Source organism: Vulpes vulpes, chromosome 16, assembly GCF_048418805.1.
Source record: "Vulpes vulpes isolate BD-2025 chromosome 16, VulVul3, whole genome shotgun sequence".
Taxonomy (NCBI): Eukaryota; Metazoa; Chordata; class Mammalia; order Carnivora; family Canidae; genus Vulpes; species Vulpes vulpes.
In genome coordinates, this window is record NC_132795.1 from 16,472,040 (window position 1) to 16,498,203 (window position 26,164).

The window sequence follows — 26,164 nt, forward strand, 5'->3', positions numbered from 1 at the left end:
CGTCCAGTACAACGTTTGCTCTGTTCCTGTGTTCCTTTTGGATGATATTATGTGACTGGTCCCCTTTGGAGATGGTTTTCCTTCGGGCTGACTCTTAGAAGTTTGGAGGGGGAGGAAATCTCCTTAATAATGTGTTTAATGAAAGTCATTTTAATTTACATTCTTTGAACTTAATTTCCACTTATATAAGAGGGCTTGTTCCTTTGAAGTTCTCTGATATCTCCCCATGGTGGCTTAGGGCAGGTACCTTCACTTGCTGGGCCCTCAGTTTCTACATCTGTAAAATGGACCAGTTGGACAAGTTGATTTACTGGGTGTCTCTGGTTTTGCCTTTGACTGATTAGTTCTATACTGATAATCCCTTCCACCCAATTATATACCCAACTGGTGACTTGTGTCTATAATTACAGTAATGAAGCCCCAGAGGCTGAGACAAATAGTGAGAACACCAACTGTGGGATCACTTGGAACCAGGAAGATAATGATATGTTGTATGGATGTGTTTTGTACACACCTATCAACTTTGGAAATTTACTCAAGTCCTAAGAGAGTTAATGAAGCTCCAAGTTGCTGCTAATGTTGATAAATATGAGTAATACAAGACTACTGAACATTTCTAGTTTTGAAACAAATACTTTGGATTTTACTACTTTAGCACTTTCTCTTTCATTGTTTTTTCATCATATATTTATTACTTCAACAAATATTTACTGAGCATGTTTCATGGGTCAGGCCTTGGTCCAGGTCCTGGGAATAGTGTAGTGACCAAGAGAGACAAAAATCCTTGACCTCATGGAGATTACACCAGAGCAGGGGAGAGAGTTGTAAAACGAGTTTCAACTATTCACAACGGCCATAACAACAACAACAAAAATGGGCATAAAACAGGAAAGAAGTGACTGGGATGAAGGAGATGAATGGTAAACATGCAAATCAAGGAAGGCTTTCCTGAGGAGGCAACCTTGGAGCTGAGCCCTACTTGAGGGAAATACGGCTAGGCCGAGGGCATGGCAAGGTCAAGGGTCCCATGAATCAGACAGGACATAGATGGTGCCTCAACGTACACAAGAAAAGGCTGAGGCTCAAGTGGATTTTCTGAATCCTTGCTCCTTGTTCTTCAAACCAAACCATGTTGGGTAGGATCAGCGCAGATGTTTAGCTATCAACAAGCATTTATGGAGAGTTCTTTGTGTAGTAGGCTCTCTTTTCTGGGATATAGCAGGACAAAATGAACAAAATCCCTGTTAGGACGGAGCTCATATTGCTAATAATCAAGGGCAATCATATGTGGGACAAAGCTTTCCATGTGAATTTGTCTTGGGATCATTCAGTTAACGTAGGCTGGGAGGATGAACCACTGGGCTGACCATTTGGGTCTCCCCTTGGCCGCTGCCTCACTGTAGGGCTTGAAATTAGCTGACAAATCTCTCTGGGTCTCAATTTTGTCATCTGAAGCTGGCCATCTGGGATTTAGGTGCTACCCAAGGCCCTCCCCACCCCTACTTTGAACAATGTGGGGATGTAGTTTGGGGTGGGGAGGAAGGTTTTAGGTGACTTAGGGCCTACTGAGGGCTTCTCAGTTGTGGACATGGGGACGGTCAGAACTTACTATTCTGTGTTTCCATGGAAGCAACCACTTCCCATGCCATTCTGCGTAGGTAGCTCATGTGCTATTTTATGGTGGGACCAAGCGAATGCTTTCCTCAACCTTTCCATCGGGATGCCTGGTTACTGCATAAAAGGGCCAGCCACAGGCATTCAGACGGTTGAGATGTGTGGAGACAAGTCTCCCTAAACAGAAGCCGTGAGTTTAATGAGTGGAATTAAAAATGCAAATGATGGGCACGATTGCTGGCTAATTACATGATTAGAGCAGCTCCGTCAGACAAGGGCTGCAATGGTCTGTTTGTGGATCTGTGTCCTGTTTATGTCTAGGCAACTAGCTGGAGGCCTCCCTTTGCCTCGGGCTTGCCGTGTTGGGGGGACCCGCTCAGCACCCGCCTCCTTCCCAGGGGGCCGTGGGGGCTAATGAGGGGGCCTTTGAGAGTCACTGATGAAAGGCGCTGTAAAAGTACAAAGTCCTCTAACACTATTAGGAAACCACACTTCGGCATCTGTTACCCACCAACACCAGAGTGAAACCCGACAGCCTTTCAGCCCATTTGTCAAGCGCCGGCACTTCCCGTCTCCGCACAGGTGAAACAACAATAAATAGAAATTGAATGTGTATCCCAGGTATTTTAATAAAGTCGATAAAACACAGTTGCGCTGGCCCCTTTGGCTCTGGCAACCCTCGCTCATAAACAGAACCCCCCATGGGGATATTCACCGACTGAGGTGGGTGCACGTAAGGTGCAAGCTCAGAGCCCGAGCTCGCTGTTTCATTTGGAGGAAAAGTGCTTGGTGGATGCGCTTGGGTTACCATGGCGACCGAGGGACAATGCTCTTGGGCGTGCAGACCCCATGTTTGCAGCATTATGCTTCAGAAGGGGGATTTAGAGATGCAGAACAAAACATAATAAAGAAGCGTCAAACCTAATAAGACTAGGGACTGAAAGAAAGCCAGGGACTTCTGTTTAGACACCACAGCGTTCTCGCGTTGTGGGTCTGGGAACGGATCCAAGACTGAAGCTTGTTCATTATACCTCCCAGGCCGCAGGCATTCAGAAGGGCTCTCTGCATTGAAATTGCAACTTTTTCTCACCTGGCTGCAAAGAGAACCCACTGAGTTTAGAACAGTACACGAAGGAAGAGATTTTCTCATTTAAACAACATCCCTTTGTACCTGGTCGATAAGATAGAAGGAAAAAAAGAAAAAAAAAAGCCCAGCTTGAATATTGAGCAAGTTGCCAAAATTGAGCCCGGAACAACCCCGTGGTGTCTTTATCGGGTAACATAAATATCATTCTTGGATATAGCCTCATTAATCAAAGCCACAAATGCTCCGAGAGTTCTGATGGAAAGGATGTAGCAAAAGGTGGCTTTCATCATTTACATAATTAAAAAAAAAAAACCCTGGATTTTTGTCCCTTGTTTGATGCCTCTGGGTTATGGACAGCTGACACCTGCTTTCTGGGTGCACACTGTTTCTTCCTACAACTTCTCTTTTGTTATCAAGGAGTGGGGCCCCCCATTGCCTTGCAGGGAGGGAAAAGTTAACACAAAACAAAACAGAGCACTTTGAATGGAAGGTACATTAATCAAAGAAGCATATGGGTAGACAAAAGAGATGAGGAGTCAGGACCCCTGATTTCTAGTCCCTTAACAGCCATGGATTTGGTGTGTACAACTTTGGTCAAGTTGGGGAACCTCAGAGCCTTGATGTTGCTCATTATACGAGGCTGGGAGGTTGATTCTACTCAACTGCAATATTGAGGATGAGCACTGTTACTCTTTTCTCTCACATTGCACCTGGTCAGCACGATCTAACTATTTCTTGAATCCTTGAATCCCCAAGACTCTGCCTGTTTCCTGTAAGACTCTTGCCCAGAGTTGACTAACAGACGTCGTTTGGCACCATCCAGCTGGGGTGGGCAGTGAATGACATTTCCCATGGACCGACATCATCTGAAGCTGCTTCAGAGGCTCCTCAGGGCAGATGCAAACGGGGTCAACTTGTTTGGCCTTAGAACCTTAAAACCACTGGTTAAATATTGAATTCCATCTTGGAGACCCTGGTCTCCCCGCTGGTTCACATAACAGATTACTGATGGGGCTTGGGCAGGGGGAAATCGGGATTTTAGGAGTAGACTTCAAGCTCTTCCTTCAGCAGGACAGGACCCTCTCAATATTTTGATTCTTTTTTTTAATTAAAGTTTTTATTTATTTATTCATGAGAGAGACACACACACAGAAGCAGAGACATACGCAGAGGGAGAAGCAGGCTCCCCGGGAAGCCTGATTCAGACTCAATCACGGGACCCTGGGATCACGCCCTGGGCCGGGGGCAGATGCTCAACCACTAAGCCACCCAGGCGTCCCCTAATATTTTGATTCTGAAAACTTCCTTTATTGTAGCTCTACCTCTAATATTTGCTGATTGAGAAAGTCTGTAAAGTGGTAGGCAGCATTAATGTTCATGATTATTTGTTCCCTCTCATAAGAGGCTTATAGATTCCTGCCCTTCCTGGGCCTCCTGCAGGTGTTGTGATGTTTGCACTCCACAGCGGCGCCAGATGTGACTGCATAACTTGGCTAGGTCTCCTGCAGCTCGTTATAGTCGGGGGCTACTCTTTCAGCCCGACTCCCAGCATGAGGAGACACACAGAACAGAGCAGGACTCAGCCTCAACCAACCTGCAGACTACGTGTAGTCTGAGTGAGAAATACATGTTGCTTGTTGTTAAGCCACTGGAATTTGGGGGTTGCTTGTTACCGCAGCAACCAAGCAACAGTAGGAAGCAACAATACAATGGATTGTATCTTTTTTTTTTCCCCAATGGATTGTATCTTAATCATCTTAACATCTACAGGTGTTTGAGAAATAGTGGGATGGCAGTTGGACTGATGAATGAATGGATGATTCTGTAAGACAGTCAACTTTTGTCTTTCCAAGTTTTTGGACCATGCTTGATGTCCCGTCTGAATTAGGTTTCTTGCCGTAGCTTGATATTCTTTGCCATGATTGGGTTTCTGACCCCCCAGTGTGGGAATATCCATTCTAGAGAAATTATTTTCCTTCAGATTTGTGGCAATTTGGAAAGAGAATGGGTATTTGAGATAGTGGGTGTGGGTTTGGGTCCTGGCTCTCTCATATATTCCCTGTGTGAACTTGGGCATGACCCTTGGCTTTTCTGAGCCCGTGTGTTCTCTTAAAACTCTTACGTATGGAGCGTTGGAGCATTAAACGAAGCAAGCCATGGAGATTTTTCTAATGTGAATTGTAGGTGTTATTCTTGGAGTAAATAACCCAAGGATGAAAGAGCTCCTAACACCCTCACTTCTCCTCCCCATCTCCCTTCTCATGTACCTCCCAACCCACCAGCTGTGTGCTCCCACACATCTGAGTCTGAAAGATGGCATTGAGGAAACTCAAAGTCCTTATTAAAGGCACAGGGGCGTTGGCAGCTCTGGCCCGAGCAGGGCAGACCTTTTGTTTGAGATGAAAGTTGACTCAGATTTTGACATCTAAAGGAAAGCTTCAGCTTCATATTACTCCCGGTGAAAGGCCCTGACAAGTTGACTAGTGGTGGCTTTCTGCTTCTCTGCCCCCCACCTTCCGCTTCCTCCCATGGCTCCCTACTCCTCGGACATGGGTCTCTCAGTACCCAGTGCAATGGAACTAAGAGCGACTGAGTTAATTAGAACCGAGGGAAGCAGCACAACCAGGCTGCTTAAGTTACAGTCTCTGTGCCTTGCATGGAGTGGGAGGCACCTGCCTACAAGCCTGTGTCCAGGGGGAGCTGCTGGAGGGAATGATCAGAGTTCCTGTCCTGACATCAACTCTCTGGGGTCACGAGAGGAATCCTGCAGGGCTCAGATTCAGGGGGAGAATTTCTGTCCTATGAAAGTAATTTCTCTTTCCAGAGCCTTCAATATCAGTCTAAGGCTTCTCATCGCGGTTGACCTCGACCTCCCTCATAGGCCCCCATGCCTTCCTGCAGCCCCCGCTCCCCAACTTTCCACCATTGCAGCCCAATCTGTGAAATGGGAAGAAAACTGTCCTGAGGTTGAGAGAGCCTTGGCCACCTTCCAGCACTGTGCTGAGCGCTTCCCATGCACAGGTTGAACCCCAAGAAACTGCTGGCATCTGCTCAATTTTTAACCTGTATAAACAGCAACTTCCTACAGTGCCATCACATTTGATTTCGCAATCTTGGGAAGTATAATTATATCTCCACTTTTTCGATGAGGAAATTGAGATGTTGAGTCACTGGCTCTAAACTGTACATTAGTAAACCACAGAGTGAGGATGTCTGTTCAATGTCCCGACCCCAGGCCCAGCCCAGAGCCATAACCCTACGCTGATAAACCTATTTATATTAATGTCTAATTGATTGGTAACAGCTTCCAATGTCACCACCTCCGCGGGACTGGGCAGGTGTATTAGGGAGTTGCTCTAATGCTGGCACTGAAAGCTACTGGAATTGAGGGGTACTGTTTGCAACCAGCTTGAACTTCCCAGGATGTCTCTGATTCGGTTTACCAGGGTCTGCCTGGCTCACTAGGCCTTGTGAGACATGTGCTGGAAAGGGGGTAAGGGGTGGGTGTGGGGTGGGAGGAGGCGGGATGGTAGGGCTAGTGCAGAAACTCATTTCCTTTAAAAAAAAGTTACTGCTTTTCTTATTTAAGAAGTAATATCCCTTCACTGTAGAAAAGGAAGAAAATGCAAAAATAAAATAAAACAAAAATACCAGCAGTCTTCACCTAGAGATAGTTCCAATGTCTGCATATATAAATTTTGGACAGGGGGATCTTTTGTAAACACTCTTGTCCTTATTTATTCTTTATTTTATTCCAGCAAAGATTTAACATGGTTTACTAGGATGCATAAAATATGACACGATAGCACAAATTAAAAGTGGGGTTAAGAAAGAAAAATCCATTCCATGACATATTCAGATTTGTATTTTTTCTAGCTTTATTGAGATACAACTGACATATAATATCATGTATTATCAGCACACTGCTTTGATACATTTGCATACTGCAAAATGATTACCACTATAGCATTAGCTAGTACCTCCATCACATTACATAATTGCTACTTCTTTTTTGTGCTGAGAATATTTAAGATCTGCTCTCTTAGCAACATTCAGGTATATAGTACAGTATATAACAGGATGTGTATTCAAGAATATAATACAGATTTGTAATTTTTAAAAAAGATTTTTTTTGTTTATTCACGAGAGACACACAGAGAGGCAGAGACATAGGCAGAGGGAGAAGCAGGCTCCATGCAGGGAGCCCGACGTGGGACTCGATCCTGGGTCTCCAGGATCACACCCCGGGCCAAAGCTGGTGCTAAACCACTGAGCCATCCGGGCTGCCCCAGATTTGTAATTTTTAAAAGAAAATTCTGTTATCATTTTTATTAAGTAAGCTTGCTTTATTTATTTATTTATTTATTTATTTATTTATTTATTTAACGTGATCTGTGCACCCAACATAGGGCCCGGACTCATGACCCTGAGATCAAGAGTCACATACCCTGCTGACTGGGCCATCCAGGCACCGCCAGATTGGTATTTTAAAAATTTAACATAGCACCCAGAATATTTGCCTATGCTATTAAACATTCTACAGCATCTTTTAAAAATGTAATCCCTTTCAAGTAAGTAAAACATAACACAGAAAAATGCACAGATTCGAAGCAAATGGCCCAACACAGGTTCATTTTTAATGACTCCGTGCCATCCCACTGATTGGTAACACGGCTCTTTACCTGATCAGTTCTCTCCCATTGTCCCTGTAGTCCGTTTCCAAAATTTCAGTATTAGAAATAAAGCTGCAAAGCAGGTACATTCCTAGGACTGTTTGCAGCAACACCAGAAGCCACGGAGGTATCACTAGGTCTGAATACCACACTGTCCTTGAAATGAAAACCATCTTCTGGGGTATGAACCCAGTGGTTGCCCCAACTCCTTTCTGCCCAAGCACAAACACTTGGAACCCTCAGCCAGGTCAGATCACCTCCCATCTCTGTCCCGTTTCCTCCAGGATGTCCATTTGCTCTTCCAACTCCTGTCCCTGCCACAGTGCCCTCCTTCGGGAGTGGGGGTTCAGATTGCTCCCCGGAACCCTCTCTGTTGGATGCGGTAGGGAAAGGGAGTCAGTGCTTGCAACAGGTGAATGATGTTGGTGAGGAAAATCGCCAGCCTTTCCTTATTTATGTTTGATCCTCACCAAGTTTTCTTTTTTTTTTTAAATATTTTATTTTTTTAAGATTTTTATTTATTTATGAGAGAGAGAGAGAGAGAGAGAGAGAGAGAGAGAGAGAGGCAGAGACACAGGCAGAGGGAGAAGCAGGCTCCATGCAGGGAGCCTGATGTGGGACTAGATCCCAGGACCCCAGGATCACACCCTGAGCCAAAGGCAGACGCTCAACCACTGAGCCACCCAGGTGCCCCCTCACCAAGTTTTCTATAACGAAGATGCTTCAGATTCCTCTTTCTTAATTGCTGAAAGGGAAAGTGTGTCGGTGGTAGTAAAAAAGCAACAGGACTCAAAAGATCTTCAGCGCCAGTAACCGACCTGCCCACGAGATGGCGCTGTTCCTCCACCGCAAAGGACTAGGGCCGGTTCTGGGCGAGGCCGCAGAGGGGACCCCTGATTTAGAGCAGGTGGCTAGAGGTTGTGGGTGGGCGGGGGGGGGGGGGGGGGGGGCTGTGAGTCTTTCCTGTCTTTCTCCTCCTTCTTAAAACTTCTCTTTCTCAGCGACTCCACCCCTCACATTATCCCTTGGGCATCCCTGGGAGGCTGCAGGGGCCCCATCAGTGGCCCCATCTCTCTGTTTCAAGCATCTCTGTCTCCTTCCCGTGGCTTTCTTGCCCCTTCCATCCTGAAGTGGCTATAATAAAAAATATCATATTATTATAAAAACAGATATTCTTCTAAAAATAGGATATTCTCGTTGGTGTACTTCATATTAGTTTTAGGTGCCCTTCTAAAATTTAAAAAGTAGGAAAATTGATCTATTTTTTGTATTCCTTTATTAGCTCTTTTTCTCTGTAAACAGAAACACATGAAACCGAGATTAAGTTTTTCCTTCTTACATGAGGCCCTGGTTGCTTGTTATTTTTATATTTATTTATTTATTCTGTGGCTCGGTGGACCCGAGGAGAAAACCGATGAGAAATATCACCAATAGTCGTTAGGCTCTTGGCCTTTGATTCATCACAGTGAGGGCTGTAAATGTAAGCACATCTGCATGTGGGTGGAAGTAAGGCGGTGAGATAATTCATAAATCACAGCTGCGAGGTATCAGCTAAGTGGGTGACTGTCTTCTCCCGGGGTCCCCGCCCTCCAGGTGAGGAGCAAGAGCCTCCGTGAGTGCGGAGAACCTGGCCAGGGTGGCCCGGACGAGAAGGGGGTGCAGCTGGGATTTGATGCCAGGTCTCAGTGGCTTGCACATCTGTCCCCAGGCCGCCAGGTGGGTGCTCTGACCCGGGCAGTGATCTGGCCTGGGAGGTCCGGGAGGCCCCTTCCGACAGGAGCAGAGTAGGAAAAAGGGTTGTTCGGATGTAGTTTGCACACCTGTGGTCGGGGCCTGTTTCAAGCAGGAAATCCTGATTTCCTGACTCAGCCTTAAGTCTGGGCACTGACCCATTCCCTGCCTTCTCCTCCTTTCCTGGGAACTGGGGCGTGATTGCATCTCAGGGGCCGACCAGAGAGGGCTAGGAAGCTATAAAGAGCCAGCCCCCCAAAGAAGATTTGGGGCCACTCCTGTGGGACATTAAGATCCAAGAGGACCCAGGTGAGTCCAAGGCTTTGATTCCTTTCTGAGGTTATGGACAGAGGGAGCTGCTCTTCTCAGTACCAGCACCGCTCCTATGAAGGGCAGGGCCTTGCCTTCCCCCACCGCCCCCCAGGACTGACTGCTGGGAGTCAGGGGAATCGCCTCCTGACCCCCCAGGGTTGTCTGCGGGTCAGGACTTAGGAAGGAGGACTAAGCAAGCTGCTAAATAGTGGGCCCCTTGATGAAAGAGCCCCCTCCCAGGGCACCCCACTAAGATACTTGAAGTTTCCACCACGGGCTGGGAATGGAGCCTTGTCCTCCCTCACCTCTGCTGCAGGGCTTTCAATGTTAAGCTTTAGCTCATTGAAAGGAGAGTTCCTGTCCTCAGTCCAAGTCCAAAGCTTTTCAGGCCACTCCAGGAGGCCCAGGAGCTCTTTCCAGGCACTTGAGGTGCTGCAGAGGTAACTCTGTGACTTCACACATCTCCTTAAAGGAAGAGTAATGACCTGGTCACACAAGCAATTATAGCCACCTTAGAAAATTTGGAATATATAGAAAGGCACAAAGACAGAAATAAATCACAAGTCTTTTCAGCTTAACGTCTTTACTTTGTTTCTCCAAAACAGGGAGTGTAGCAAGGAGGCCTTAAGCTACAAACTCTTCACAAAACAGAAAAGCCTCCAACTCCTCTCAAGCTGAAGGAAGCGCAGACCTGGGGCTTGGACCCCGTCTCTTGCTTGAAATCAGTCATTGTCCACTAGTGATATTTTCGGAGATTAAAAAAAATATTCACCTTGTTGGCAAACGTTGTCACGGGGCAGGGGGGCGCAGAGATGGGAACATTTTTGTTTTGATCACTGCACTCTACATTTTTTTTTTTTTTGCTTTGTTTTGTTACATTCCGTTTGTTTCCAAAAATAATGTTTTCCTGCTTTGCTGTATTTGATAAAGTACACTCACATTTGGGAAAAAAATTTTTTATAAGCGTTTTCATGAGTTGTTGCATATACATTCCCCCGAATCCGTCTTCACAAAGGGAAGACCTTCTTCCAGGCTGCCTGGAATCCAAGTAGAGAGGGAAGGGTGGGTGTGAGCCTGAGCCCCAGGCTGGGGTGGGAGGCAGCGTGGAGGGTGCTGGCCCCCGGGGCCGCGGGCTGGCGAAGCCTTCCTCTTCTCTTAGTTATTTCCCAAAGTTGCTCAGCAGTTCTGAGAAATGGCATGAGTTCTTTCAAGGCACCATTTCCAAATATGTGAATCAATTTTACTAACCAAGAGATTATTATAGCTATTATTCCCACTGCCCGGAGATGACTGCTCATAATATTTTAGTAAATCTATAGCATCTTTTTTATATAGAATATTAAAAATTCCCCTCTGTTCTGAAGCCAGCTTCTTAAACTTGAAAATATGTCGTGAGCCTTTTCTAAGGGCGTTCGATATGTCCTTACAGTGTAATTGCCAATGACTGCAGAGGATTGCATCCCCACTTCTTCAAGTCCCATCGTCGGATATGTAGATGCCCCTTTTCTCAATTTTTGCTAATTATTTACAATGTCTCAGTTAACATACTTGGGTGTATGTCTGGGCACGTATCCATAATTATTTCCTTAGGTACATTCTTGTAGGTGAAAGGATATGTATGCTTTGAAGGTAATTAATAGGAGCTGCCTTAATTTGCTCCAGAAAGTTTGCATCAATGTGTAGGCCTATCACCGCATGAGAGCGATGCCGGCAGGCTGAGTCCAGGAGCCCAGGGGAGGGTCCCACAGGACCAGCCAAGGGGGCCCTTGGCTTCCCACAGGATCGAAATCAAATGCGAGCCAAAAGCAGAGTTTACTGAATGGGGTGGGGGACAGAGAATAGCAGACAGGGTGTCTGGGGCACTCGGAGTGGGAAGGAGAATGAGTCTCATCACTTCTTAGGGTTTATGTTGGAAGAGGGTCTAGGGTAAATGTTCCTTCAGGAATCCAGGATGGGGTCCAATCAAAGGAGAGTGTCAGGTGAACAAAGGGTGCTATTGCAATAAATTGCCAAAGGTAAGGGCATTGATGCCAGTGCCAGCCAAGATTTGTTTAGAGCCAATGTCTGGAACGTGACTTGGCTCTTCTTGGGTGTTATCAAGTATTGGGGGCCTAGGACAAAACTCAGAGAAGGATTAGCTTTCCTGCTTCCTTCTTGAGGTCGGAACAGAGCTTCTTTGGCTAATTCGGAGGCAAAATACGGAACATGAGTAAATGGGGCCTGGCACAAAACAGCAGAGATGGAGCCTTTCTAAAATGGGGTCCTACATTCGGCTCCTACATCAAATGGACCTTCTCACCAATCCTAGGAATTAGACAGTCATTATTTGTCAGTGGCAGTTAGCTCAAAAATAGTATCTCGTTGGTTCAACTTTGATTTCTAGATTAAAACTGCATCTAGTTTTGAGTAATGTCTGTACCACTTTTAACCCAAAGGGGGCACCATCCCATTGCTAATGTTTATTGAACATTTACTTTGTGTCTAGCACTAGCATGTATTGCTTCAATTATGTCTTGGAGAAGGCCCTATAGAAATTGCCCCAGGTTACAGAGGTAGTAAAAGGCAAATCTGGGAACTGGACCCACGCTTGTCTGATATGGAAGTCCTGATCGTGTTCTTTTTAGTTTTTTCAGCCTGCACCCAATTTCCGTGGGGGGTTTGATTCTTATTCTTAACCATCTTGCCCACCTCCCTTCCTCCCAGAGCTTGCCAGGCCAAACCTTGAGTCTTGTGTTGAGCTCAAATAACATCAGCCTGAGGGAGAGAAAGAGATGAATGATAGATAAATGGAACCAGGTAACAGAAACACGATATGGTGAATATTTTCTCTCGTGTCCCTTCTCAAGCATAGCTCATGGCCACACTAGCACAGCGGGGTGTGTGGGTGGAATTCGGCTGAGCCTTCCATGACTTGCTGCTGCAGAATAAGATAGGTGGGCCCTGAACAAACCCAGGATGAGGATTCAGGACACCTACATCTATTTCTAATACTTTGTGTATTTGCTTCAATTTTAAATGATACTTAAAATTCAAACTTTTTTTCTCGGTTCTTGGTATTAAGAAATACAATGATTTTTGCATTCTGTGTGTCCAGCAATGCTGTTAAATTTTCTTGTTTTAATAATTTGAATACATCAAGTATTTCAGTAAATAAATCGTAGTAATTTATGTGTAATATCTTTTGGTGGTTTGGTGGTTTTTTTTTTTTTTTTAAATGTAGACAATGATAGTAACCAAATAGTGGCAGTTAAATTTCTTCCTCTCTCACTGAGGTATTGTTTTTGTTTTTTTTTTTTGTTATTGTTGTTTGGTTTCTTGCCTTAGTGCTCTAGCTGAGACTCCCAACACAGTGTTGAATGCCCTTGCTAATAATGGGCATGTTTTCACTGTTTCACCCTTGAGCACGATGTTTTGCAGATCCCTTTGTCAGTTAGAGGAACCCACTTCTGCTCCTAGTTGGCCTAGCTTGTGGACTCTGCGTCCTCCCTGCATGAAGTCAGGCTTCTCAACGTCTGCCTTCACCCCCTAGGACCTCGAACAGGTTTTTGGTGTTCTATATTCTGGAACCACAGCAAAGATATTCACTTGAGATAGTTTGGGGGTGGGCGTTGGACAATCAGTGGAGTCCCTCATCACTGGGGACCATCCAGCAGGGAAAGGGTGGCATGAAAGATGTTCAGTGGGTGGTGTGACTAGTTCACCTCTCAGGTGCTTCTGAGGCTAAGATTTTCTGACTCTACTGAAAATTGGTAGCATTTTCTATTTTCAGTGAAAACATACAGAGATTAGGAGTAATGTGACTTAAGCATTCCCCCAAAGTGGAGGGCAACGTATGTTAACCATAAGTCAACAGTGTGAGGTTGGTCCTTGCCCTTGAGGGCCTTGCTCCTTTCCTGAACCCTGTCCGTGGGCTTAATGAGGGGGACTTGGCAGTGAGAGGTAGAATGAACTGTGTCCTTCCAGGCCCTGGGAATGTCCACACCCGTCTGGGGTGCCAGGCAGCTGGGATAACTCAGCTGAACAATTGAGACAAGGTGGCAAGTTGATTTGCTGCTTGGGGCAGAGGCGGCCCCTTGCCAATGTCCCAGCCAGCAGGCCAATGACAAACACCTGTGCCTCATCCCATTGGTGCCTCACTCCACCACGGGACAGGGAAACCTGGAGGGGATGAGCTGACCACACAGGATGTCAGAACCAGAATCCATTTTCTTCCCTCTCCGTAGGTGCCTGTTCCTTATCACCTGACGATGTTACAGCAGCTGCTTGAGAACCCTACAAGTCTCACATTTGCCAGCAAGCAAAATCAATATATAAGTAAATTAAAAATCCATCATCAACTCCTGGCCTCCTGACCCAGTGTCGAACTGTGTTGCAAATACGCTGACACCGAGGTTGCTGTATTTAATGGCAGGCAGCAGCAGACTCCAGCTTATACCTGGGCTGGGCTCCACATGAATAGGCTTCAGGACCTTCTGCAGGCCGTGGACGTCACAGCACACTCAGAATGATAAATCCAGGAGAAGGCAGGAGAGGCAAAGCAGGAGGAGAAGGGGTCTGCCTTCTTCTAATGCCTTCCTTTAAATTTGAGAACAAGTAATGACAATGGCCTTAATTAGATCTTGAAGTCCCTCTCCTCGATCAAGGATCTCAAACATACCAGATGCCACTGTCTCATTAATCTTTACCTATGGTTGATGAGCATTCAGTTTTCATTTAGAAACGCAGCTGGGAGAGGAGATCACTTATCCAAGACTGAAGAAAGATAGAAAAGTGGCTTTAACCCAACCCTGGCTGCATATTAGAATCTCCTGGGAAAGCTTAAAAAAATACTTGAATATTACCCAGACCAATTGTTCCAAACATATTTAAAAGTTTTCCAATAACTGGGACACCTGGGTGGCTCAGCGGTTGAGGATCTGCGTTTGGCTCAGGGTGTGATCCCGGGTTCTGGGATCGAGTCCCACATCGGCTCCCTGCATGGAGCCTGCTTCTCCCTCCGCCTGTGTCTCTGCCTCTCTCTGTGTCTCTTATGAATACATAAATAAAATCTTTTAAAAAAAGTTTCCCAATAACTGAATTGAGTATAAGTTTTAAAATTTAAATTAAGTCAGAATCCATAGGATTAGGGTCTGATCATTCACCTCTTTTAAAAACTCTCCAAGGTAATTCCATTAGTTGCAACCAGTGTTGAGAGTCACTAATATGTATCCTTGTGGATAAGCTAAGCAACCAGCCTTCCCCGAACCTATCAGTGTGTATTGCAACAAAGTGGAGGTAATTCATGATCTGAATTTAGGTGCCCTGAGTGTCTTATCATCCAAGGTTTTTCTCTCTGGCTGCTGAGGGGAAGAGAGACCTACATTTACTGATTGCTTTACTCTATACCAGGTGCTCTGTACATACGAACCCATATTGGTCTTCACAGCAACCCTATGAGGTGGATGTAATTAATCTAACTCACATGTGGGGGGAAAAATGTGAGGCTTAGGGAGGTTAACCTGCTAAAGGCAGAGGACTGGGGGACATGTGGAATCTGAACCCGGGTCAGAGTCCATTGAAGCAAAGCTGTAAATGTGTACTGTTATCCCTTTCATGTGAGTGGAGCTGTGTCTGAGCCTCTTTCCTGATAGGGATGGGAAAGAACACATTTGTCAAATCAAGTGCCACATAACATGGCTCTAGAATACCATTAATCTGCTCTGGGAAAGAAATCCCATCTGACATGATGGCTGCATTTAGGGTCTCTACCTGTTGAGTTCACGGTAGTCTGTTGTACTCTGGGATCTGTCTGGTGTTTGCAGGAGCCAGACTGCTGAGTTAAATGGAAATATAATTGGAACCACAACCTCTGCATCCTTTAGACCAGTGCTTTCCACTGTGTAAATGATATGAGCCACATATGCAATTTAAAAATGCTTAATAGCCACATTTAAAAAGGAAAAAGGGGGAGTGAGATTAATTTGAGCAATACATTTTATTTAACTCAATCTATTAACAATATTTTAATATGTAATAAGCAAAATACTATTGATATATTTTACAGTCTTTTTTTTTATACTAAGTGTATTGTATGTTTACAGGATATTCCAATTCAGATGTTATGGTTTTATCAGAAATACTTGATCTAGGGATGCCTGGGTGGTTCAGTGTTTGAGCATCTGCCTTTGGCTCAGGTCATGATCCTGGGGTCCTGGGATCGAGTCCCGAATCAGGCACCCTGCAAGGAGCCTGCTTCTCCCTCAGCCTATGTTTCTGCCTCTCTCTCTCTCTATCATGAATAAATAAATAAAATCTTTAAAAAAAACAAATACTTGATCTAAATTTAGGTTTCATAAAATTTACAATTGAAAAAGTAGACTCATATACTCAAGTTCTTCCAAACATATTTAAACATTTTCCAATAACTGATTTGACTATGTTTTAAAATGTTATTATTATTACTTTTTAAAATAATATTTCAGTAATCTTTTTTTTTTAAGAATTTTATTTATTTATTCATAGAGACACACACAGAGAGAGAGAGAGAGAGAGAGAGAGAGGCAGAGACACAGGCAGAGGGAGAAGCAGGCTCCATGCAGGGAACCTGATGCGGGACTTGATGCGGGACTTGATCCTGGGCCCCCAGGATCACACCCCGGGCTGCAGGCGGCACTAAACCGCTGCGCCACCGGGGCTGCCCTAAAATGTTCTTAATTAAAGTTAAATAAAATATTCAGTCTCTCAGTTGCACTAACAGCATTTTAAGTCCTCAGTAACCATGAGTGGTTAGGGATAGGAATTAGAGGGTACAGCTTTAGACCTTTGAGAGAGGCCCCATTTTTTGACATATCTTCTGGGGTAGGATTTTATTTATTTTATTTTCTTGTCTGGGAGGTGGCAGGTAGAGGTTTCTCCACTATAACTGCTCATACCTCTCAGTCCCAAAATGCAACGTAGGGGTTGTGCTCACCACTGAGTATGTCCGTGCTGATGATACATTTGGGAGCTGAGGAAATGACCACAGATGAGTCTGCAGACTCAATGGCTCCACTATTGAGTTAAACTTTGGCTGAGATTCCATCTGTTATCTATCTCCCACAGGCCCCTACGATAACAGGCCTCTGGGTATCATTGTCTATCTGGATGCTATGTTCAATAGTCCTCAAAATGTTTGGGTATGCCCCCTTCTCTAACCTGAACAGTTACCTGACCAAGTAACTGAAGAACAGGGGAATCAGAAGAGTGTGTACTTGCTGTGGTTTGTAGGGTCTTTTCCGTGGGGGACCTGGCCTGTACTTCAGTCATTGGGCTCTGGGTCATAACACTGGGCAAGAGATTATGATATTAAAACAACTGCCCCTGGTCTCCTAATCATTTATATGATATCTTTAGTTGGGACAAGTTGAGTAATACCCTTGTTGGCAGCCTGTCTATTTTGTCTGAATACTTCATGTTTTATGAACCGACAGCAGAAACTTTTTGCAGGGCAATCCCCTCTCTCTGCCTCTGTCCAATCTTACTGCTCCTTCTGACAACTGAATTCACCTAGCTCCTAAGGGTTAGGAGCATTGCCGACTTGCCCCTCTGATTTTGGTGTCTCTTCATCCCTTTATTATCCGTGAGTCTAGTGCTAGAATGGCCTTCCCTACTGACAGCCTGGGCCTAGAGAGGAGAGCTTCCACTGAATTTCTTAGCACTACTGGTGCCCCTCCAACTAGTACATTCTTTAGAGTCCTCTTTGGGAACATAATCATCTTGTAGATTTTCTGGCCTTTCTTAGAATATCCACCCGAGTAGCTCCACATTTCTGAGACTTTTACTCCCTTCTTCCACCACTAGCCTTGGCAGTTCTGGCATTTCAACCTCACTTAATGTGAGCATTGCTTTTTGCATTCTTCCAGCAGCCATGTTGTTGTGAGCTTACACCATCTTCCAGGGTTCTTGCCAACATGTTAAATCTTTCATCCTGGGAGAGGATCTCAAATTGACAAACTCTTATTTATCCAATCTTATGCCAACCTTCTTGATGAAGCATCTCCAGAATGCAGTTCCATGAATACTCTCCCAGTTTTTGTTGGTGCATGCTAGCTAGGTCTTGGAGCTCCTTAAAAGTACTGTTCCTTTGGGGTGTCTGGGTGGCTCAGTCAGTTGAGCATCGGACTCTTGATTTCAACTCAGGCCTTGATCTCAGGGTTGTGAATTCAAGCCCCGTTTAAGCCCCACATGCAGGCATGGAGCCTACTTAAAGCGCGCGTGCACGCACACACACACACACACACACACACCTTCTTTTTCCTTATCTGGCATGTCATTTCCTCAGCAGAGTTATGTTATGACTTAACCTAGGTGTAAGATTAGTGATCAGGAAGGAAGTGGAGGCAGATGTTGAGTGGGGCACCTGTGGCCTTGTGGAGGTGAAGACTGTCATAATCTCCCAACCAGTGATGGAGTACTGTTTCTTTTTTTTTCTTTAAAGATTTTATTTATTTATGCATGAGAGACACATACACAGAGAAAGGCAGAGACACAGGCAGAGGGAGAAGCAGGCTCCATGCAGGGAGCCCGGCATGGGACTCTATCCCTGGTCTCCAGGATCCTACCCCAGGCTGAAGGCACCGTTGAGCCACTGGTGCTGCCCTGGAGTATTGTTTCTTGATAGGAAGAGTGGGCCACTTCTGCAGGCTCAGAAGGTTTAGGAAATCAGTGGATTCAAAATTTGTGGGGAGGGGAGAGACGATATCTTAGCCATTCCCATCCCTTCTGTCAGGTTTCATTTGATCCTAACCATGGTCCTCACCTCAACAGTTCTTCCTTGGTTGGGAGTTTACAGTTTGGGCTCACCTATACTGACCATTATGTTATGGTTCTGACCTTCAGCCATCTCTGCTGTTGTCCTGCATGAGATGAGATCCTCTTTATATGCTACCAGTGAGGTCTTCTGGCTTTCTTTCTTTCTTTTTTTTTTTTTATAGATTTTATTTATTTATTCATGATAGACATAGAGAGAGAGAGGCAGAGACACAGGCAGAGGGAAAAGCAGGCTCCATGCAGGGAGCCCCATGCGGGACTGGATCCCGGGACTCCAGGATCACGCCCTGGGCCAAAGGCAGGCACTAAACCGCTGAGCCACCCAGGGATCCCATCTTCTGGCTTTCATACTTAGATTTAGTTGGGGTTAATCCCTTCAGCTTTTTCTTATTTTTTTTTAGAGTATTATTGAAACCGAGTAACAGCCAACATTGGTCTTATGATTACTATTATCACCACATTTCTCAAATGCCTGATGCACTGCAACAGTTAATGCATTCCCTTCCACTGGCTTCTATCTCAGTACACCCCCAGTGGCTACTTTTATAACAGGACTGGACTGCTCTGTTTTACCAGGGGCTAGTAGTGCTCTGAACTCTATGAAGGAGTCATGGGGTCTCTGTCAGCCAGATGGGAAATGATGTACCACCCCAAGCCCCTATCTAATCCCTTGCTTTCTCTTACCACTTATTCTACTAATTATCGCAGGTTGGGTTCCCTGGAAAGGAGACTCTGAGGTAGAGTTTAGCATGCAGGTTTGTTAAGGAAGGCCCTTGGGAGGGGAGTAGAAGAATGTGCATGCAGGGCGAAGTCAAGCTTCCATACAGGTCTAGGACTGTCTCAGCTGAACTCTTGGCAATATCTGCAGCTAAATGGCTCTTCAGACTTATCTAGAACTGGTACCAGATGACTAGGCCTGTATACTCATGCCTTGTCTGGCTATTTGATGAGGACTATCAGAAGGGAGTGGTATGTGGACTCTGTCTGCTGTGGTACTTAGGACTGGGGCAACAAGTCCTTCATTGATTGGGGATTGGGATGGTGTAACTCTATGTCCACCATGATGTCCAATCCAGGGAATCTTTTTCTGTATTGAGGTATAATTAGCATATAACATTATATTAGTTTCAAGTATACAAAGTGATGATTCAATATTTGTATGCATTGTTAAGTGATCACCACAGTAAGTCTAGTAAATATCTGTCACTGTACATAGTTACAATTTTGTTCTTGTAAGAACAGAGATTCTTTTTTTTTAAAGACTTTATTTATTCATGAGAGACACACACACAGAGAGAGAGAGAGAGAGAGAGAGAGAGAGAGAGAGGCAGAGACACAGGCAGAGGGAGAAGCAGGCCCCATGCAGGGAGCCTGACGTGGGACTTGATCCCGGGACTCCAGGATCATGCTCTGGGCTGAAGGCAGCACTAAACTGCTGAGCCACCTGGGCTGCCCCAAGAACAGAGATTCTTAAACTTGAAAAATGAAGAGATATTGTATACCTACTTTCATGCACTTCTGTTGGAGTCCATGGTTTCTAGAATTAGAATTGTGTGTTTCTTTCTTTACCATTAAACTGTGAATTCTTTGAAGGGAGAGACTTTGTCTTCTGTATTCTGTATCCTGGGTCCTGAGTAAAGAGCAAAAGACCTGGGTTTGGACACAGAGCAAGTATTTAAGACTTGTTTGTTATTGACTGTTGACTAAGGTTTTATGACTGATCACCTTGGATGGACTGATAGGCTTTTGGGAGTAAAGTTCTTAGTCATCAGAGCTCAAGTCTATAACTAAAATGATCATTCCCATTGGCAATCCTGGTAAATTAATTCAGCAAATGCTAATGAGCATTTGCGTAGTGCCAGGCATGATTCTAGATGTTATGAGAGATACGATGATGAGCATGACATCATTCCTGCCCTCAATGGGGTGATAATTTTGAGGACCAGAACAGAACAAAGGGATTGGAGATGTCTGAAGTTGTATTTTTAGGTTCAACAGTGGGTTTTGATCTTTGGGCATCTCTGTGCTGATTCTTATAATTCTAACTAAGTGAATTCAGGCCAGGTAGGTGTGATAGGCTAGACAAGAAGAATTTGTGCTGTTCAAGCCTGCATAGTGATGCCTTTCATGGTATTGAGTAGCAGTACGCTGAGGTATAATGTAGGGTTGCACATAATGGTTTATACCTGTGTTGTTTAATATGGTAGCCACTAGCCACATGTAGCTATATATAAATATAAAATTAAAATTAATTGAAAACTAAATAAAATTTATGAGTTTGTTTATTTATTTATTTATTTATTTTAATTTACGAGTTTAATTCCTCAGTTGCACTAGTCACATTTCAAGTACTTAATAGTGACATTTGACTAATGGTTACTCTATTGGGTAGAACAAATTTTAGAACATTTTCATTCCTACAGAAAATTCAACCGGATAGCAATGGTTTAGACTATCACTGACTTATAGAACATTAGAGCAGAAAATGCCTTTCTTATTTATTAGATAGAGACACTGGGACCTATAAAGCTACTAGGTCTGGGATCACCTGAGTCTCAGTTCAATGATTCTTTGTTTACAGATTTCTTATAGTTCATAGGCTTATGGGAGTCTCTTTAACAGTCCAAGGTACCTAATATAATACAAATTATCCATCCATCCATCCATCCGTCCATTTCTCCTCCTATCCTCCAACATACTTTACTTCTTCTTCTGCCTGTACTGGTTGCTGGGTCCCATCAATAGGACACACGTCCTGCTGAGATCATCTTATGACTTAACAGGGGAGAGGAGAACATGATGATACTACATGATTAGTGATATAGTTCAGTAGGAGCGCATTGCATAGAGCCCAGAGATAGGATAAATTCTGCCTGAGGGCTTGGGATAAGCATTACATAGGATGTGACATTTAAATTGGGTCCCAAAGGATAACAAGAATTTATCAGGCAAGGAGGAAGAAAAGACATTGTAGGAGGAGGGAAGAGCACGTGGCAAGGTATGAAGGCATGAACTGTACTGACCTTGGGATTGATTAGTCCTTTATGGTTCCAGTGTGACTGTGGGAGCCATGGTAGGAGACCAGGTTGAAAGAGTAGGTTGGGACCATCTATATAAGAACATTCATGCTAGGCTGAGAGGGATGAGTTTTATCTAGCAAACAATGGGGGCCTTTGGAGGTGGCTAAGGAAGGGAAGGATGTGACTTGATCTGTGTTTTTAAAAGAAAAATCCATGGGAGCATGTAAAGAATGGATTAGGGGTACAGTTGGTCCAACTCTCTGGATTTGTCCAAGATGGAGTGAAGCTCCCAAAGCTAGCACAATAATGATATTGAGTCTTGGGGTTAAATAATAGTTAACATCCCTCCAATTAAGAATTTTCAACATTTCCAACCTACTTTTGCCTCTTCTCTTCCTGACCTGCAAACCAATCTGCCTCCTACTAAACCACATTTTCTCTAGCATCAGATCACATGGAAGGGTGAGTAATATGGGATAGGTGCTAGGAAGCAGCCACCTGAGCTACTTGAGGCTTCTGCAGTCCTAATGCCTTTGCATCCCTGGGGGCCTTCATGAACTTTGTTGAGGGACGCTGCTCCTGTGGTTGCACTTTCCTGGTGCATTCTGGGATGATGGAGCATTGTCCGAATACCCGGCTGGAAAAGAGTTGAGGTCATGCACAGAGACCAATGGAGTGTTTCCTTGATTTTTGTCCAAGAAAACTAAAGGCAGAGAGCTCAGAGGGACTTAAGGAAACCACGTACCCAGTGGGAAAAGATGAGGCCAGGTCCCTATCCCCTTCTCCTGAGGAGAGAAAGCTTTGTTGGGCTAACCGTTATGTTGGACGAAGAGCTTTGACAATATGCAATTAATAGTGAGTTTCTTTGTAACAGATAATAGTCAAAACATCTTGAAGCCCATTCAGAGACAACTTTGAAGGGAGCCTTGGCTGTCCACACACACATCGAACACTGTCATTAAGCCCTCCTGGTATGACAGCAGCTATAGTTCATTATCCTGGGTGGTGGCTGTGGGGGGACTCTGTTCTTTAAATTTTCTTTGGGAAAAAAAATGTCCTTTAAAAGTTAATTTGCAACACAACACAGGCAAATAAATGGAAGGGGATGTGGTCTAGTGATTCATGAAGGAACCCAGAGGAGGAGGGGCCGTGCTCAATTTCTGACAGCTGAGTGATTTATTGAAAAAACAACCCTTCCTCCCCCATTGGCTACTTCCACTGACCAGAGGAGTAGGAGAGTTTCTCCGCAGTATCTTATGTAAATAAAATTAAGTCATTTCTTTACCTTTGGATAGAAATGCCCAAACACATCATTTCAGGACTTTATTTTTATGAATAAGAGCAGGCTGGTATTTTCATTTTGATCAATGTCACATACTGTGGTTAATGCTTCAACATCTATTCTGTGCTTCTTCCTTCCTAAGGAACCCTATTTTGTTTAGGGTAACCATGTGCCTAGTTAAAAATCTCTGCTTTTCTGACACCGATTCCATTACTCAGGGGATGGCTAAGTGACTCAGTTTTGGCTAGCGAGGTATAAAGGTAGCTTACTGGGTGGATTTTTAAAACTGACAGGTATTATTTTTTGTCCTGATAAAAGAAGGTGAACTTAGCTGGTATATACCTTCTTCTCCTTATCTCTTCTCTTTTCTCCCCTTCATGCTTGAAAGCAGGTGAGATACCCAGGGTGAGGTAACAAATGGTAGCACCCTGTTACGTCCGGGCATTTGGGGGTAAACAAGAGGGTTTCTAGTGCCGTGGCACTGTGCCAGAACACATACAAATGTGTAGATGGATATCCCATTCCTTTTATATACATCCCATGTGTATATCCCAAGTCCAATAATAGAAAGGGGGGGGGAGTTATAAAATAGGAGGTTTAGACCATGAAAAAAAAACCACTCCAAACTGATATGAAAACCCCCAAATTATAAAGTTGATGACCAGAGTTGGAACATTCCTCATGCTTATCTAAGTCCTGAATGAGGAACCTGGAAAAACATGGCCAGCCAGGATCTCGTAACTGAGAATAAGCATTCAGAGTGAAGAGTCCAAGAGTAGGGCAGCTGAATCTGCTTTTCTGAAATCCTAATCGAGGTTCCTGTGTGTGTCAGACCAGTGCTGAGCCCAGCTTGGATGTGATTCTAGGGAGCATGTGAGACTTGGCCCTTAGGAAGTGTCTCTTTTGAGAATGATTGAACCGCTGTACTAACCCAGGAAAATGAGTGGATTTGACAGCTCAAATTGGTGGAAGAAACACTTGGACCAGCCTCAGGCACTGCTTGGGCACTTGCCAGCTGAAGCGGGCATGACTAATCATGAAGCTCATTTGGTGGCATAAAAGGGACAGTTCCATTAGGGTCAAGTGAGGAGCCTGGGGAATATTCCCAGGCATGTGCTTCCCAGAATCAAAGGCAAAATGATTTTTTTTTTTTTTTTGAGCAATGACAGGGTGGGCTGCATGATCATTTCTACCATTGTTCGTTTCTTTTTTCCTCCTATTCTTTATATTACCAGAGGGGCTGGCAAAAAATATATATATATATACATATATATAGAACCATCAATATGGCAGTGGGGCCAAATCAGAAGAGAGGTGGGGTGTGTAACGTGGATGGGGCCTCACCGAATGTCATCTCTGCACCGTCTTTGGGCTTCTTTCTCAAAGGCTCATATTATGTGTGCAACAACCAGAGCACACTGCTGTGTGCTGCACTTCCAGAACAGTGTGCACACTGTCTACTGAACAGCTGTAAGCCAAGACGGAAACACTGGTACGGACAAGTGGCTTGGACACTATGTCTATGGGGTGTTCTGTGAAACACGAATCCTGCAAGGTGGTACGTGAGACCAAAGCCCTTTTTCGTGATCAAATAGACTTGGGGAAATGCTTCATCTTCTGTTTTTGTCTTGGTAATCTACAATGAACATTTATGGTAATCTACAATAAACATAATCTTGCAAGAAAAAAACCTATTTCATTTTGATTTACTAGTCCTTTTTTCTTTTCTTTTCTTTTCTTTTCTTTTCTTTTCTTTTCTTTTCTTTTCTTTTCTTTTCTTTTCTTTTCTTTCTTTCTTTCTTTCTTTCTTTCTTTCTTTCTTTCTTTCTTTCTTTCTAAAATCATAGAGCTTTCGTGCTCTCCTCTCACCCCCAAGGAATACCTATCCTTGGAACAAACTTTGGTCTTTGTCCTCAGATACATAAATAACAAAATAAAAACAATAAGACAAGATACAAATAAACAGCAAAAGTTTGTAACCATCTTCAAGTCAAGAAAATATCTATTTTCCTATTGGATCCAGGTTGGCTATTTAAGGTCTGCATGATTTCCTGCCCATCCAGGCCACAATCAAACCTTGAAGTACTGTTCAGCTAGAGGCAGTGTTCTGGTTACCAGTTTCTAAGGAACAAACAACTCTGGAACGAAGTGGCAGTAAATGACATTATAATGCTTAGGATTCTTCTGGGTCAGAGATTAGGATAGGGCTCAGTGGGAGCAGCTCATCTCTGTTCTTGACGACGGGGATGGCTCACAGGGCTGGAGAGTGTTTGACCAGTTCAACTGGGTTCACTGAGGCTGTGATTTCAGCTGTCACTTAGCTTCTCAGTTTTTCTCCATGTCACATCTGCTGGGGATGAAATATCTGAGATGGCTTCATCTCTTTCATGTCTGTCTGGCGCCTGAGCTGGAATAACCAGAGCAACTTGGGCTTGGGCTGGCCAGTCATTGTTCCATCTCTGCTCTTCTAGCTGAGCTACCTCACAGGATGACAGTCCCAGAGGAGTCAGACTCACGTGGTGGCTGGCTTCACTCAGATCCGGTGTTCTAAGAGTCACGGTGGAGGCTGCAAGGCTTCTACGACCTGGCCTCAGAAATTCTAGAATATCACTGCCTCTGAATTCTATTGGTCAAGCAAGTCATGGCCAGTTCAGGCTCCAGGGGACAGGAAACATACTCCACTTTTTTAATGGGAGGAGAAGCAAAGGACTTGTGGTTATCTTTAATTTACCACAGGCGTCTTTCTGATTGGCTTTCTTAGGCATCAGACTCTTAGCTGAAATGTCAGTTGGGTTCCACTTGGCCTCAGATTTATCTTAAGCAATGCTTGGAAAAGTTCTTTTAGTTCGGGATGCCATTTAGAGAACATAAAAAATTGAGATGACCAATCCATCTAGGCACAGAATGGAAAACAGTAGTTTATTTCCATTTTTATTTATTTATTTATTTAAAAAGATTTTATTTATTTATTTGAGAGAGAGAGAGACAGCATGAGTGGGGAGGAGAGGGAGAAACAGGCTCCCAGCTGAGCAGGAAGCCTGACGCGGGGCTGGATCCCAGGACGCTGGGACCATGACCTTAGTTAGCTGAAGGCAGATGCTTAACCATCTGAACCACCCCGGCACCCTGGAAAACAGTAGTTAAATGTTATAAACACAACAAACAAAATCGCTATTGCGTGTGGTTCTTGTGTTAATGCTCATCGTCCTGTATGATGGATGGATTGCTAGAAACTCTCTCCAAACTGCAAGAATCCTGGGAAATGCCTTGGATTTGGCGCTCTCCACTCTCCTAACATGCTGCTCCCATCTATCTGTTTTGTTATGATCTTCATTATTAGTTTGGGCTACTTTGGTCACATTTTAGGGTTTTATATAAACTTCTGAGAATTCTGAGTTTTTTGCCTAGAATCGCTGTATTTTTTGAGACAAAAAAATACAGACGTTTACAGAGAATATTTAACCAACATCTTTACTCCTACTTCCTAGAATTTACAAATATCAATATGCTAATGAGTTGTCTGCAAAATTTTTTTAAATGAAAGAAAAAACAATGACAGAGAAAGTCGAAATATCTTTTGGTCAAAGGTTTTCCCCATACATCCCAGAGGCAACCATTATTATGAATTTAGTGAGTAGGATATTTTAAGAATAGTGTT